Source organism: Pelecanus crispus, chromosome 9 (genome assembly GCF_030463565.1).
Source record: "Pelecanus crispus isolate bPelCri1 chromosome 9, bPelCri1.pri, whole genome shotgun sequence".
In the NCBI taxonomy this organism is placed as follows: Eukaryota; Metazoa; Chordata; class Aves; order Pelecaniformes; family Pelecanidae; genus Pelecanus; species Pelecanus crispus.
The window spans coordinates 36,950,168-36,962,987 of NC_134651.1; the positions used below are offsets into that span (position 1 = coordinate 36,950,168).

Here is a 12,820-nt window from a genome sequence, read left to right on the forward strand (position 1 = left end):
GTCGGATGTAATGATGATTTACCGACACTCCCTTGGAAAGACTGGGATTCTTCTGCCTGGCAGTTTGAAAAAGTTGTGTACAGGATCCCTCTGCTTCTGCCAGGCTCGGCTGGGCTGTGAGATGGGGTGAAAAGGTGGAAACGGGGCAAGGGGATTTGGGGGCACCCCCCCTTCACCCCGAGGGTTGCCCCACTCCTGGCAGCTGCCCCATTAGCACAGCACTGGGGTCTGGACGTGCATGAATGTGCAGTTTCCTTTGTAGGCTCAGCGCACGCTCTCCCTGCCTGCATGCGTCTGTGTGCGAAGCTATGTGCAGAGATCAGAACCGCTCCCAAGGGCTGCAACCAGCTCTCCTTGAGAAGTTTTGTGTGTGTTTATTATATACTCACGAGGACTGAATTTCAGTGCTTTCGGGGTTTTTTTGCCCAGACGTGGCTGTGGCGTGTCTGGAGATGCTGGGTAACTGTAGCGTCTCTCAGTTGCACCTTTATAATGTTGGGCACGGTCTGGAGTGAAATGCCTGCTTGGGACCCTGCAAGGGTCAAAAATGGAGAAGTTGAAAGGGGAACAGACAGATGAATATTCCTTTCAAAGACCGAGAGCAGCACTGCGTCACAGCGAGGGGAAGGGCCCCGATGCTGGGGGGATACTTGGCACAAGGCACGGTCACTTCACAGAGCACCAATTTCTGAGCAGGATGGAGAAGCAGACCACAGTCGCACTGCAGATGAGGACAGGGAGATCCTGCTCGAGTCCCAGGGCAAGTTGGACCCTGCTGAGGCCAGGGTTAGGACACAGGGACCCAGGAGAAGGCAGCGTGGCTGCCTGCTCGCCGGAGGTCTGTGTCTGGTCTTGCATCTCGGTGCCCCAGGCTAGCACAGTGCACGGGCCGCAAGGGGTTTGAGAGTTGCAGTGCCATGGGAAATCTGCGCTATGGTCTTTTCTGGTGACTCTGAATATGTGTGCCTTTTGTTCCCAGGATCTTCTCTGGGTTAAATACCTCACCAGCATGCTGCTGATCCGTTCCCTCCTCAGCAGAGGTCGCTTGCTACCCTTTGCATTATCTCTCGATGGGCTTTTTGGTGCTGGGCTTGGATTTCTTTGGCAGAGTTGAGTGCTGTGCATCCTACCATTCCCACAGCTGGGCATTTCTGTTGAGGCTGTTAGTCTTGGAGAGGGTCTTCTCAGCCCAGAGCTGGCTTGTGCCGGGGCTCGCCAGGCCCCCCCTTGTACTGCCAGGTCTTCCTCCGGGTAGGTGAGGGTGGTGCTACCTGAAGGCAGCTCGTGATGGGAACCTTCCGGTGTGTTCCCAAGTGGCACTGGGGGTCCCGCTTGTCCCAGCACTCCTGCAGCATCCTCCGAGTGGGTCTTGTGGCTGGGGAGCTGCCAGAGGTGCAGGAGACCCATGGATGGAAGTGGGAGGGTATTCGGCTATGCATTGAGCGCATGTCCAGACCGTAGCACTTGTGCTGTTCAGCTGTGGTTGTGCCACCTTGGCCCCTTCCAGCCCCAGTGCCGCATGCTGGTCATGGAGGAGGCTTGCCTGATGCTCCTGGAGGCCTCCGATGGGTGCCTGCTTGTTGTCACGGCCCTGGGTTGTTGGCATAACGCTGCTCTGGGGCTGCCTGGCCCATGTGCTGGATGAGAAAGCTGCACGCATGCTGGTACAGCACCCACCTGGCACCACCAAGGTGGGTCAGCCCCTCCAAAGGCCTGGAAGGGCTGGAGGAAGGCACGGCTCCTGTTTTAACATGAAGAGACCATTGCATGCAAGACAGGCAGGTGATCTGGGGACAAATTACAGCACTGCCAGGCAAATTCAGCAATGGGAGCAACAGGCAGGCAAATGATGTGTGTGTGCTGGGTGCCTTGGGGTAGGAAGGAGGCAATTACACAGCCTCCTGGAGCTGTGTCCCAGGAGGGAAGGGCAGTGTCACAGCCAGGGTTACAAACTGAAGTCCAGTGTCCAGGTCCCCCTCTCTTCTGCTGCCTTGATGTGCCACTCTGAGCAGGTCCTTTTAATAAAGCTCCAGCTTCATCCCCTTTCTGCAATAAGTTGTGGGGCTAAAACCTGCCCTGCTTGAAAAGAGGGTTTATGGAGGTTACATTATTGACTGAGGGTTGCCCAGGTCTTGTGGTGAGGGGGTTGTAGGAAATCTCTGACTAGAGACAGAGCATGCGGGTTTTTTCCCCTCTTTCTCTGCCAATTTGTTGGAGGCATAAGTAGAAATGATGGACGCTTACTGAAGTGCAAATGGAAACAATAGGGAATTCTATACGGCTCTGCCAAACCCCATTCACAAAATGAAGGAATGCAAAGGCGTTTGTTGGAAGGACAAAAAAGGAGTTAGATGACAGATCATGCTTAGCACTTCTGTTTGTCGAGGGCTCCAGTTACTAACTGAGAACACAAAGGCAAGGGCCAGCAGTGAGTGTTGTCACTTCACACAGCAGCAAAGTCAATAACCCAGACAGACAGGGCTGGTGAGTAAAGAGGAGACCAAGTAACGGGTTGTCAGGAAAGTTTCCCCATTGTAGGAAGTTGCTGGGAGGTAGCTGGGAGGGTGTTTGAGTCATCACAGCCTCGTCAGTCAGTCTTGCAGCTAGCAGGCGAGGAAGCAGGTCCCCACCGGCAGGAGCTCAGAGGAGCTGGTTACCTGTGGGCCAGCTTTGTGCAGCGAATACACAAGCTCTAGTTCCCAGTTAGGAGGACAAGGACCGGTGATTTGAAACCCATCAGCCCTCCGTCTGCAGATATCAGCCTGAACCCTTGAAAGAACAAGGTGTGAGGTGTCTGCAGGAGGGAGGATTGGCCACGCTGATGCTTCGTCTCCACGTTCTGTGTACTGCAGGTCTGCATTTCCCTCCCGGAGAAAACCTAAGAGGAGCTCTAGGTGCTGGGGGAGCAAATACCAGGCCTTTATGCACCCAGACCCTCCTGGCGTCTGGCTGATATGCAGGGTTTTAGGAGAGCAAAGCTCCTTTGCAGCACTGGAGACCTCCTGCTGTACCATCACCAGGAGCTGAGGTCCCTCCCTTTGCGAACGCGATTCCTCCCTTCCATCAGGCCCCGGTGGGTCGCTCCTTTGCTACCGGGGCCTACTCCGAAGGAAGCGGCAGTTTTTCCTGGGCCACAGTTGCCAAAATCCTGGGATAAACCTCTACAGGCACAGCACAAAGGGCATTTTCACCCTGAATTAAGGTTAGATTTGGCAGAAATGGTGCCAGAATTCCCTGGGAATTTCTGGCTTTGCACATACATTCCGAACTCTGGGGCGGGGTGGAGCAGCTGAGACATTGCAGTTCAGGATCACCCCAAGATGGATGGGTTGGAGTCTGGCCTGGAGAGTTTCCCATCCACTTGGCCTACTGGAGTCTCCAGCAATAACGGTGGGACAATCTTTGAAACCGTCCGCTTTGTACCCTGCTCAGAGTGCTGTTAAAGCTCAGGCAGCCGCGCTGACATCCCACTTCTTCATCCTTTCCCCTTATGGCTGCACATGCAATGAATTTTCAGTTGTCATCTGAAAATCTGTTTTGATAAACATGTGCCCAGAAGCAGTGGGTTGGATTCTGGACGTTTCGTGTACTTGGATGATATTTTGGGGAGCATTTTTGAATATTAAAATCTTACAGGGGTACTGAATTTCATTCTTCCCCACTTAATATTGACAGTTTCTAGATCACTCTTAGATTTCTCAGTATTTTTAAATGACCGTGGAAATGTACCTATGTGGCCATATCTTCTTGTCTGCTTTCTCCTTTTTCTTAAAAATGTAGATGTTGAATGGGGGCTAAACACAAACACCATTTCAGTCATCTCAGAAACTCTCCCCTTAGCATGCTGCATTTTGCAACAGTGCCTGCGTATACCAGACAAAATCTTTGGCTTGAGGTGTAAATTGATAGATGGTTTGTATCGGAGAAAAGGTCCAGCAGAGGACTATGCAGGGTTGATACAGGGACTTCTACATAATGTGTTCCCATTGCTCTCTCTAGAAACTGAGGGTGACAGGAGAAATACCATAATTTCCAGAAGCCCCAGAAAGAGACCAGAAATCTGCTGTGCAAAGGACAATACTAGTACAAAATAAGATTCCTACCCCAAAAAGCTGGGAGTGGAATCGATGCCATGGTGCAGTTTAAAGCCTGGGTATGTAGGTTGTGATTTTTCTTTCCTGTTGACTGTCAAAACTGCTTGGGAGTCATAAATCATCTCTGATCATGTACAAAGGATCTTAAGTAATATAGACATTTTAGTCTTCTAAGATACATTGTCTGATCTACAGCTAGAAATGTAGATTTGCCTTTCTTGCAAAGCAATTTTCAGCATCCAGCTGGCTTTCTGGTCTTTTGGACAGAAAAAATGCACCTGAGTGGAGGAGAGTGGGGGGAAATCGTTTTTCCACCCTGCAAGAATATTTGCAATTTCAAAGACATTTCCCCACTGTAAATGAGGGAGAAAAAAAAAAATTAAATGCTGCTTTGGGCCCTTGTAACGTTTTCTTCAGCTTCGACCCATCGTCTAAGCAAACAAGATGTCAAAACCATTTGGACTTTTTTTTTTTTAAGGCAGGGGCAAAACTTTTAATTCAGAAATGCTGAAATTGTTCCAACCAATTCCAGAAATTGTAAAGTGAAGAATTAGCTGATCACAACTCTTTTACAGATTGCTTCAGCTTTGTCAAACTTTTTTTTTAATCAGTAATTCCTGACCAAGCCTACCCTAGAGGCTGTTGTCTTACTGTTGTCTTTAGTTCAGTGTCGTGCTTTATTCCTCTGTCACAGAAGCCAGTGGGTGTCAGGTAAGAACTAATAAGTTCAACTGGATTTTTCCTTTACTTCTGCCCTTGAGGTTGCCAGCCTGAACATGACTTTACTGGGGCTATAGCAGCAAGACACACTGTGCACAAGCCACCTGGAGAGGTGATAACTCTTCTTTAGCCCCCGAGCCACAACTTGTTGCTCTCAGAAGTCTGATTTCTTAATGCTCAGTAAAAAGATGGCAAATGAGTCTGGAAGCTGAAAACCACAGCTTTGCAATTGTTTGCTAATTAGTAGTTGCGATTTCATCAGGTCTCCGGATCGGTGCATACCACCACATGCAGGGACCTCCTTGCCTGTCCTGAAGCCCCAGCAGAAGTGGTGCCCTAGACCTTCTGGTTGCTTTTTGTAGGAACTCCTCAGGATGTTTATTCTTGGCTGCTACCTGCATGTACGTGGTCCTCACTGGGAAGATACTAAAATCACCACCAAGGCTGAGAAGTGTTATTGCTCGTCTTTGTACTTCTCTGTCCCTCTCTGTCGTTTCTTGCCCTGTACTTTTGTCGCTGGTTAGTTCCAATGAACTGATTGCAGGAGTTTGCAAAAAGTAGCGAAGCAAATTTAAGCTCTAGTCAGTAGCTTCAGTTTGCTATAAAAGGAGTTTGTCTGCACTAGAAAACTTTTACGGCTCGCATGAGTTTGCATCATAGGTATTTGGGGGCACATCTTCACCTAGTGACTATAGCAGTGGGATCCTCATTCTGGTGTTCAAAGGCCATATGCAATAAAAGAAATAAATGCCTTTAAGTGGGTAGCTCTTGATAGAGTCTCTGTGGAAATCACTGGTTGTGGGAAGAAGCCGAGATAAAGGCAAGGTGGGTTTGGTAGCTCTATATAAGGAGAAAAATCTTCCTTTACTATTGCTATTCAAGCTGCTTATGCAATCCTGTCACTGCAGAGTTGTAACGGAAAAAGAACCTGCATTATAAAATCCTGCAATAATTAACAGCCCCATCAGTCACAGGTCTGCCATTTGGAAACTGCTTTTGCTTTTTCCATTAGGTTGGTAAATTTTGCCAAAGTGTTTTTCTTCATTGTTTTGGCATTCAGCCCCGCTCTCAACTCTTACAGTATTGGCTGTGCGAGGGGTCCAGGAGCAGGGCTGAGGCCAGCTGGATCCCATGCTGCGCATTCGTCTCCTTTATAGCCCTGTCAGTGTCACTGGAATGAAATTACGTGCTGGATTTTCCCCTAAGGCTTGTTCCCCTCACTGTGTTGGTCAACGGGGATTTTGGAGGTAAATTTGGGTTGTGGAGGTATGTCTCCAAAAAAAGGTCTGGACTTCAGTTAGGTGTGTTGTGTGCACCAGTGTTTGTACGTAGCGGTACAAATCTGATCCTCACCAGAGAAAAGGTGTTCTTAATGCTTGGGACTTCTGCTGCACTTGGAGTTCCCATCATGTTGGTCACCTCCTTCCCCTCATCTTCCCGTGCTCTCATCAGGCAGTCAAGCCCAGCTGCTGATTCCCAGTGAGGTCTTTGCTCCATGCACATGTGGAATCGTGTCCATGCCTTAAAACTCCGTTGTTCCTTTGGAGGTGAGCACAGAAATGGAGTCTTTCCGTGAAGTGCATTTTAGCCTCTTTTAAGTCATAAAAAGACTTCTGCTAGAGGTAACCATGAAGGATCATCCTATTCTGCTTCCTTTCCTACCTCCCCTGAATGAACTGGGACAACAGCTGTCCTTGTACTCAGCTGTGTCTTCAGACCGAGAGCTGTGTCCCATGGGATGAAGTGAGCAGAAAACAACTGTGTCTCCCCATCTGGAAGTCTCTTGAGCATAGTGAGGGTTTCCTGGTTAGCATATGGCTGGCTATAGGACATGGTGAAAGAATACTGCAATTTGGCTATTCCAAGCTGTTGTTCCTTCATGCATAAACTAAAGCATCCCCAGAGCTCCTGATATGTGCAGCCCAGTGTCAGGGTAATGGAAACAGCAAAGAATGATGTGGTTAATCTCATTTGTTTCCCAGCCAATGCGGGGCCACTCCAGCATTTTGTCCCTTCAAGCCTTAAAATATTAGTTAGTGGCTGGATTCCTGCATGGATTTTTACGTTCAAGGCCAGGTTTCCCCACCGATGCATAAATCACTGTGGCTTCATTGTAGCTGTGGGAAGCGTCTCCTGCACTAGGTGAGGATCTGACCCTGGGTAATACATTGCCTCAGAGGATGCTTTTGTATGCTAAAGCTGAGACTTGATGGCAGGAGAAGAGTGGTCTCTAATCCCATTGGATAAATGATTTGTCTTTGCCAGATCTGAAGAGAGGAGCAAGCTGCACTTTGGCATTGCTTTCCATATCCCAGTGTTCGCGCTGGCTTGGCTGAAATGAAGAACAACCTGTGGCTATCCCACACTGCTGTCTTCTGGCTGAGAACTTTCTGTAGTTTACATTTTTGTCTCTGTTCCTCCAGCAGCTCTTGCTGATCAAGCTGTTAAATATCATCTCTAGAAGATGAGGGAATTCAGTCTTCAAACTTTCCACTGAGAGTTTTAAGTGAGCTTAACCAAGGAGTTTCCTATGTTCATTATTTGGCTACAAATCAAGGAAGTTGGTGGGGGAAGGGGAGGCTTCAGCTACCTTTCTGGTAAAAGTTTTCCCTTCTGCTGGCACTTCAAGGCTTAGTTTAGCTAACTGAAAGGTTTGTCCAATTCCCTCTCAGGCGTGAAAGGGTCTGCAAGCACACTGCACTTGGGAGTCTGCAGCTCTCACTTTCTAAAATTTCCTGACATACCAAGCTAATGAGAAAGTCATTAGTGGCAACAGCATAGGGTACTGAGTGGTTAGAAGCTGCCCCCTCATCTGGGTGTAAAAAGAGGAATAGATCTGTGTAGGATTTTGTATGTTTAGAATATTTTTAAGCAGGTAGTAAAGCAATAGGACTCAATTTGTTTGCTGAGTTACAGGTGACAAGTCAGCCCATTTTCTACCCATGTCCTCACAGACATGCACATGCACTCCTGGCATGTCATTTGACCTTCCGATTTTGAATTATTTCTCCATCCTCTTGCATTTCTGGTGTCCTAGATGGGATGAGTGCCAAAGAGTAGCAGTAGCAAAGGGACTGCTGACCTGGCACTGATGGCATTGCATCTCAAAACACTGGTCTGGTCCCCTCTAATACCTGTGGGAAAACCTTCCACTGAATTCAGTGGTGTTTAGATGACTTTTAAGTAGTAAAATGAAATCTCAGAAGCAAGTGCTGTTCTGCTGAGCACCCGCTCTCTATTTCCCGGAGACATGTGGACTCTGCCACTGACTTCACTAGACTTGTGATCAAGGAGAAAGCCCTTAACAGAGGGGCTAATTTTTGTTACTAATGTTGTAGAAAGTCATTATTTTTCCTTCTCTTCCAATTTTAGGGGATTCTGCTTTCTCTGGACTGTATTATGTTTTACCTGGTTCCTGGGATTCACACAGGGAAATTCTGAAGGTAAATGACACTTTTTTTCTTCTTTTTTTTCCTCTCGTCTTTCAACCAAAGTAAAAGCCAAGGGCTTTGGTGTCAGTTTAGGACCATCATTTAATAATGTCTGAGCCTAGTGCACAGAATTAAATGCATTTATTGCTGATTATTGCACTACTGATGATATAGATGATGCAGTTAACAGCTACCAAAAGAACAAGTTTTTTACAGGTGATTACATGCCCCACAGGATTTTTGGAAGTGCCTCTCTGTCTGGTAGGAATGAAGCACTTTAGTGTGTCTAAAATGTCACTGGCATCTACCAGCACTTTCTAAGACTTAACTGCTTTTTTAAAAAGTGCCCCTTGAGGCTGGGGCATTAAGGAATTAAGCGTCTCTGCGGCAGATGGGTTTTTCCTTGACTTGAATGCAACCCGATTGTGCCTATGCAGGCCCATAGGATGTTATGCATACAGAAATGATGTGAGTTCTAAAATTAAAAGCAAATTTAAGAATGAAAAATACCACGGGGTGTTTGATAGTAGAATGACTAAGTCTGGCTCAGTCCCTGTGCTGTAGGGGAAGTATTCTATGGGGGAGTGATCATAGACCTTCACCCTATCTTTACACACCTTCTCCAGGCATCCCCTCCCCAGTGCTGCTAGGGGGAGGACAAAAAGTTGGGGTACAATAATCAATGACCCCACAAGAGAAGATAGAAAGCTTCAGAGTCAACAAAAATAGAAATAAATCTGTCTTTTACAGTTGATAGTGGGAGCTTGAGCATTTCTGCAACATCTGTTTGTAAAGGAGCCATCTCCTCTTAAAATAGCAGCACCTCTTCCACATGGATGCTTTACACGGGTATATGCTGGAACTGAACAGCTTCCTCCGCAATCAGTAGACAACAATAAGTGGACTAGGAGGCTCCAGGGCTCTCCTCTTAGTCTCCAAAACATGAAGGAAAAATAGAAAGTTGGTCAATGCTCAGCTCTAAGCCAGCCCATGGAGCACTTTTTATGGAGGGGGGATGGGGGGGAATACATCCCTGCCATCAGCAATTTTGAAAAATGTAATATTTTCCAAATTCTGCTTCAATGTAAAAGAGGTGAACATCTGGCTGAATTACTGAGTCAAGCAGTTTTCAGAGCAAGTTTTATGTCAGCTCATAAAGAGGCAGAACAAATACTGTGTCTTGGCATCCCTTTTTTCAAGTAGATTTTAATATGCTGTTTAGATTCATCTCTATCCCTCGTTTTAGTCCCATGATAATTATGAGATAGTACCATGTCTTTTGATTGTTACCATCATTCTAAAGGAAACTCTTTCACTTTGCTCTTACTGCATTACCTTAGTGTGGTAGATAACTCCCCTCTGAGATACTTTCTCTGTGATAAAGGAATTTTAAAAATCTTGCTTGGTTTCCCCACAGTCAGACACAGGCTGCTCTTCTGGGTACCAGAAAGTAAAAAATTCCAAGGAAGCAAAGGCTGTAAGGAAACACTGGTGACCTGAGACTGTACTATCACTCAGGATTTTCAAACATGAGATTTATAAAACCAAATAAGAGCTTGTTCATGGATCTGTGTGAGGATGAAATTAAGGCAATGCCATGGGCTTTTGAAAACACCGCAGTTATTACTATAAGGTTTAGGGGTCTTCCTGCACACTGGAAAGTGTTATAAATCCAAAAGATCATGAGGTTAGTGAGTTCATCTGATGTGCACTGAATAAGGGTCTGGGCAGTGACTTTTGGAAATGCAGCATTTATTCAACCCAATTTTGGCTGTGGGCATCACATCTCAGCTGCTGGGATTTAGGAAGCTGCAAGTTATTTCTCTCCTGCCTTTTGGCTTCTTTTTCTTATAAAGTTTTTTGCGAGGGGAAAGCAGGAGGGAAAGAAAGAGGTGGGAAGGAGAACAATAAAACATTTTATCCCCTCTTTCAGAGATGCTCGTGTGATTGTTCAGGAATCTCTGTGCATCTGACTTCATGCACAGATTCTGTTAGAAGTTTTTCCCAGTTGTTCAAATGTTGCTACAGGAACATTGCAACCAGCTTCAAGGCACCTGGGACCAGGCAGTTCTAAGTGAATGGTTTTTTAAATAATGTGTTTTGATGGAAAAATCTACAGAGGAAAAAATTTGAAGGGGAAAAAATGCTTTGCTAAACTTGGAGCTACTTAAGGAAGCCAAAATTACCTTGCATTTTACGTTAGTTGATGACATCCCATCATCCCAGGGGATGTGCCCCACCAGCCCAGGGCAGTTGGCATGGGATGGAGAGGCAGACGGGCTGGGTGCACAGGAGTCCTGAGCTGTGTGCCTGGATCCGGTGCTGGAAAATCCACTTACATGTCCTGCATGAGGTCTGTTTTCATCAGGTTTTGCGTAGGCATCTAGAATTTGGCTCTACCTTAGTGAGTTTTGAGGGAAAGGAGTGGTTGGGTTGTGCTTTTTTTTTCCTTAAGCACTGTTGGATGCGGTTGCTAACGAGGCAGTTGGATTGGTATTGCAAACAGCAGCGGCATCCTCTAAGCAGGGAAACATCCTTATGTCTTTGCAGAGCAGCTACCAAATGAATAGCTCCTGGAGTGTAAAGCATCTCTGCCTAGTCGAGACACACCGCTGTCTGTCTCTGGGAGAGAACCTAAAAATACGTGTAGAAATTGGAAGCTGGAGTCCAGCTCCTAGTTTAAGTGGTAAATTTATTTCCTTAGGGCTAAATCCTGATGCTTTTGAAGTCTGTGGCAAGGGTCCCACCTGACTTTGCTAGAGCCAGGCTTTGGCCTTTACTATTTCTTGGGCTCTGGAGATTATCCAGTATGAAGATACTGCTGTAATTTCTCCATTCAGTGCAGAGAGGGGAAGGCTCTACCTTTGCTATGCTGAGGGACAGCACTGTTGGGCAATATGGCAGAAAAACAGTGGGGGACCAAGGATTTCTTAGTGTGGGAGAAGTACCATTAACACTTGCACATGCTGTTCAGTAAATTACTCCCTCTGCATAGAGAGGGAAAATTTCCATCCCCCGTCACATCTGACGCATCTTCTCCAGGGTAGTCTCTGCTAGCAAATGAGTCAAGCTGCCTTTAAAAAGGGAGGTGGGAATAAAGCTGAGCTCAGACAAAGTAAATATTGATTGACTTGTTCTTACATACAAAAAAGGCCAAGGTTTTTGCCAAAGTCAAAGAACAGAGGTTTTCTCGTTATCCTCCTCCCTTCCTTGCCAGCAATATTACAGGCCTCAGACTGGCTTGAGTCTACAACGCTTCTGGCCAACACTGAGGATCTCTTAAGTGCCAGTTCTCCAAATATTGGGTATTGTGCTGAGTATTTAATAGTTAAGGGTGAAAGAGGCCAAATTCCAAAGCCCCTTTAGAGAAGGAGCTTATTTTTCCTTGGGACAACCTTTGATTTACTTTTCCTTTTAATCTAGGAAAGCTGCAATCCCATGATGTTAGCTGATGTGCAGCCATGATTGGTACTGCCGCATTTCTGATTGTTAAATTCTTACCTTGCGAGATCAGCATTTGGATTGTGCGGCCCAGGCTAGCTTCCCCAAAGAGCACTTAAACACATGAGAGTTAGCTGGTCATCGAGTAATGGGGATTGCATTTGGGTAGGGAAGAGGGAAGGAAATACAATTATCCTAGCTCATTTTCAACAGTGGTAGTGTCATGGTAATCATTATAGCCTTACCTTTATCTGTTTATACCATGTGGGTAACATCTGGTTTTTACACCAAATATTCGAGCTGGAGTAAGAGAACAAGCTTTTGGGTGCATGAGCACCTTTTTCAGGTCTGGGCACATTTACATTTGCAGCTTTTCTCACATAGACCTCAGCATCTTCCCCAGTTAAGTAGTTCAGGTGAGACTGCCGCCAGCTGGCTCCAGTTTGTGTTGCTGTTGCCCGCTAATCTGCCTTGCACTCTGAGCTGCGTGTGACTCCTGTTAGACTTTGGGGCCAGAAACTAGAGGATTCTGCTTGTCTGCCCATTGCCAACTTCTCCCGGAGTCAGTGGAGAAAGATAGGTTCTTCTGGACAGCAATCCCTCTCATTATCTCTTGAACAAGGCACCCAGCTCCTAGGTGACAAATGCTGGCAGCGAGTCCTACCTCTGCTGCTCAGTGGGAGCCATAACTAATTCCTCAGCTCTTCACAAACCAAGTCTGGTTCCTCCAACTTATTAAGATAATTTAAGGCTGTAAGACGATCTTCTGGGAATAAAAGTACGGCTGTTGAGAACCTTAAGCAGTTCAGTGAAATCTAGGTGCATTTTTTTTCATGCTGGGAGGCACCTTTGCTTCCCTAAACTCTCCAGAGTCTCAAAGATCAAAGCTGCTTCTTACTAATTTGGAGAGAGACAGATACAAGGCTTTTGCTCCCTTTGAAAGTTCTGTTCCTTGCCTTCTGGGGATATAAAAGTTTGCAGTCCCAGCTCACTCTGTTGTTCAAATTCCTTTCCAGCTGTGTGGTCAGTGTTCAGAATTAAATCCCAGAGAAGTGGACTATTTGTGCTCAGTGGGAAATTTCCTTGTAGTGAAGTCAGCTCCCTCCAGAACATCTGGAGCTGGTCCCTGGTGGG

General features: G+C 46.5%; 1 protein-coding gene across 1 annotated transcript in view; it reads left to right on the forward strand.

The window, feature by feature from the left end:
- Positions 1 to 12,820, forward strand: part of COL27A1 (collagen type XXVII alpha 1 chain) — a 195,937-nt gene that overhangs the window by 34,241 nt on the left and 148,876 nt on the right. The gene's annotated exons all lie outside the window — the stretch shown is intronic.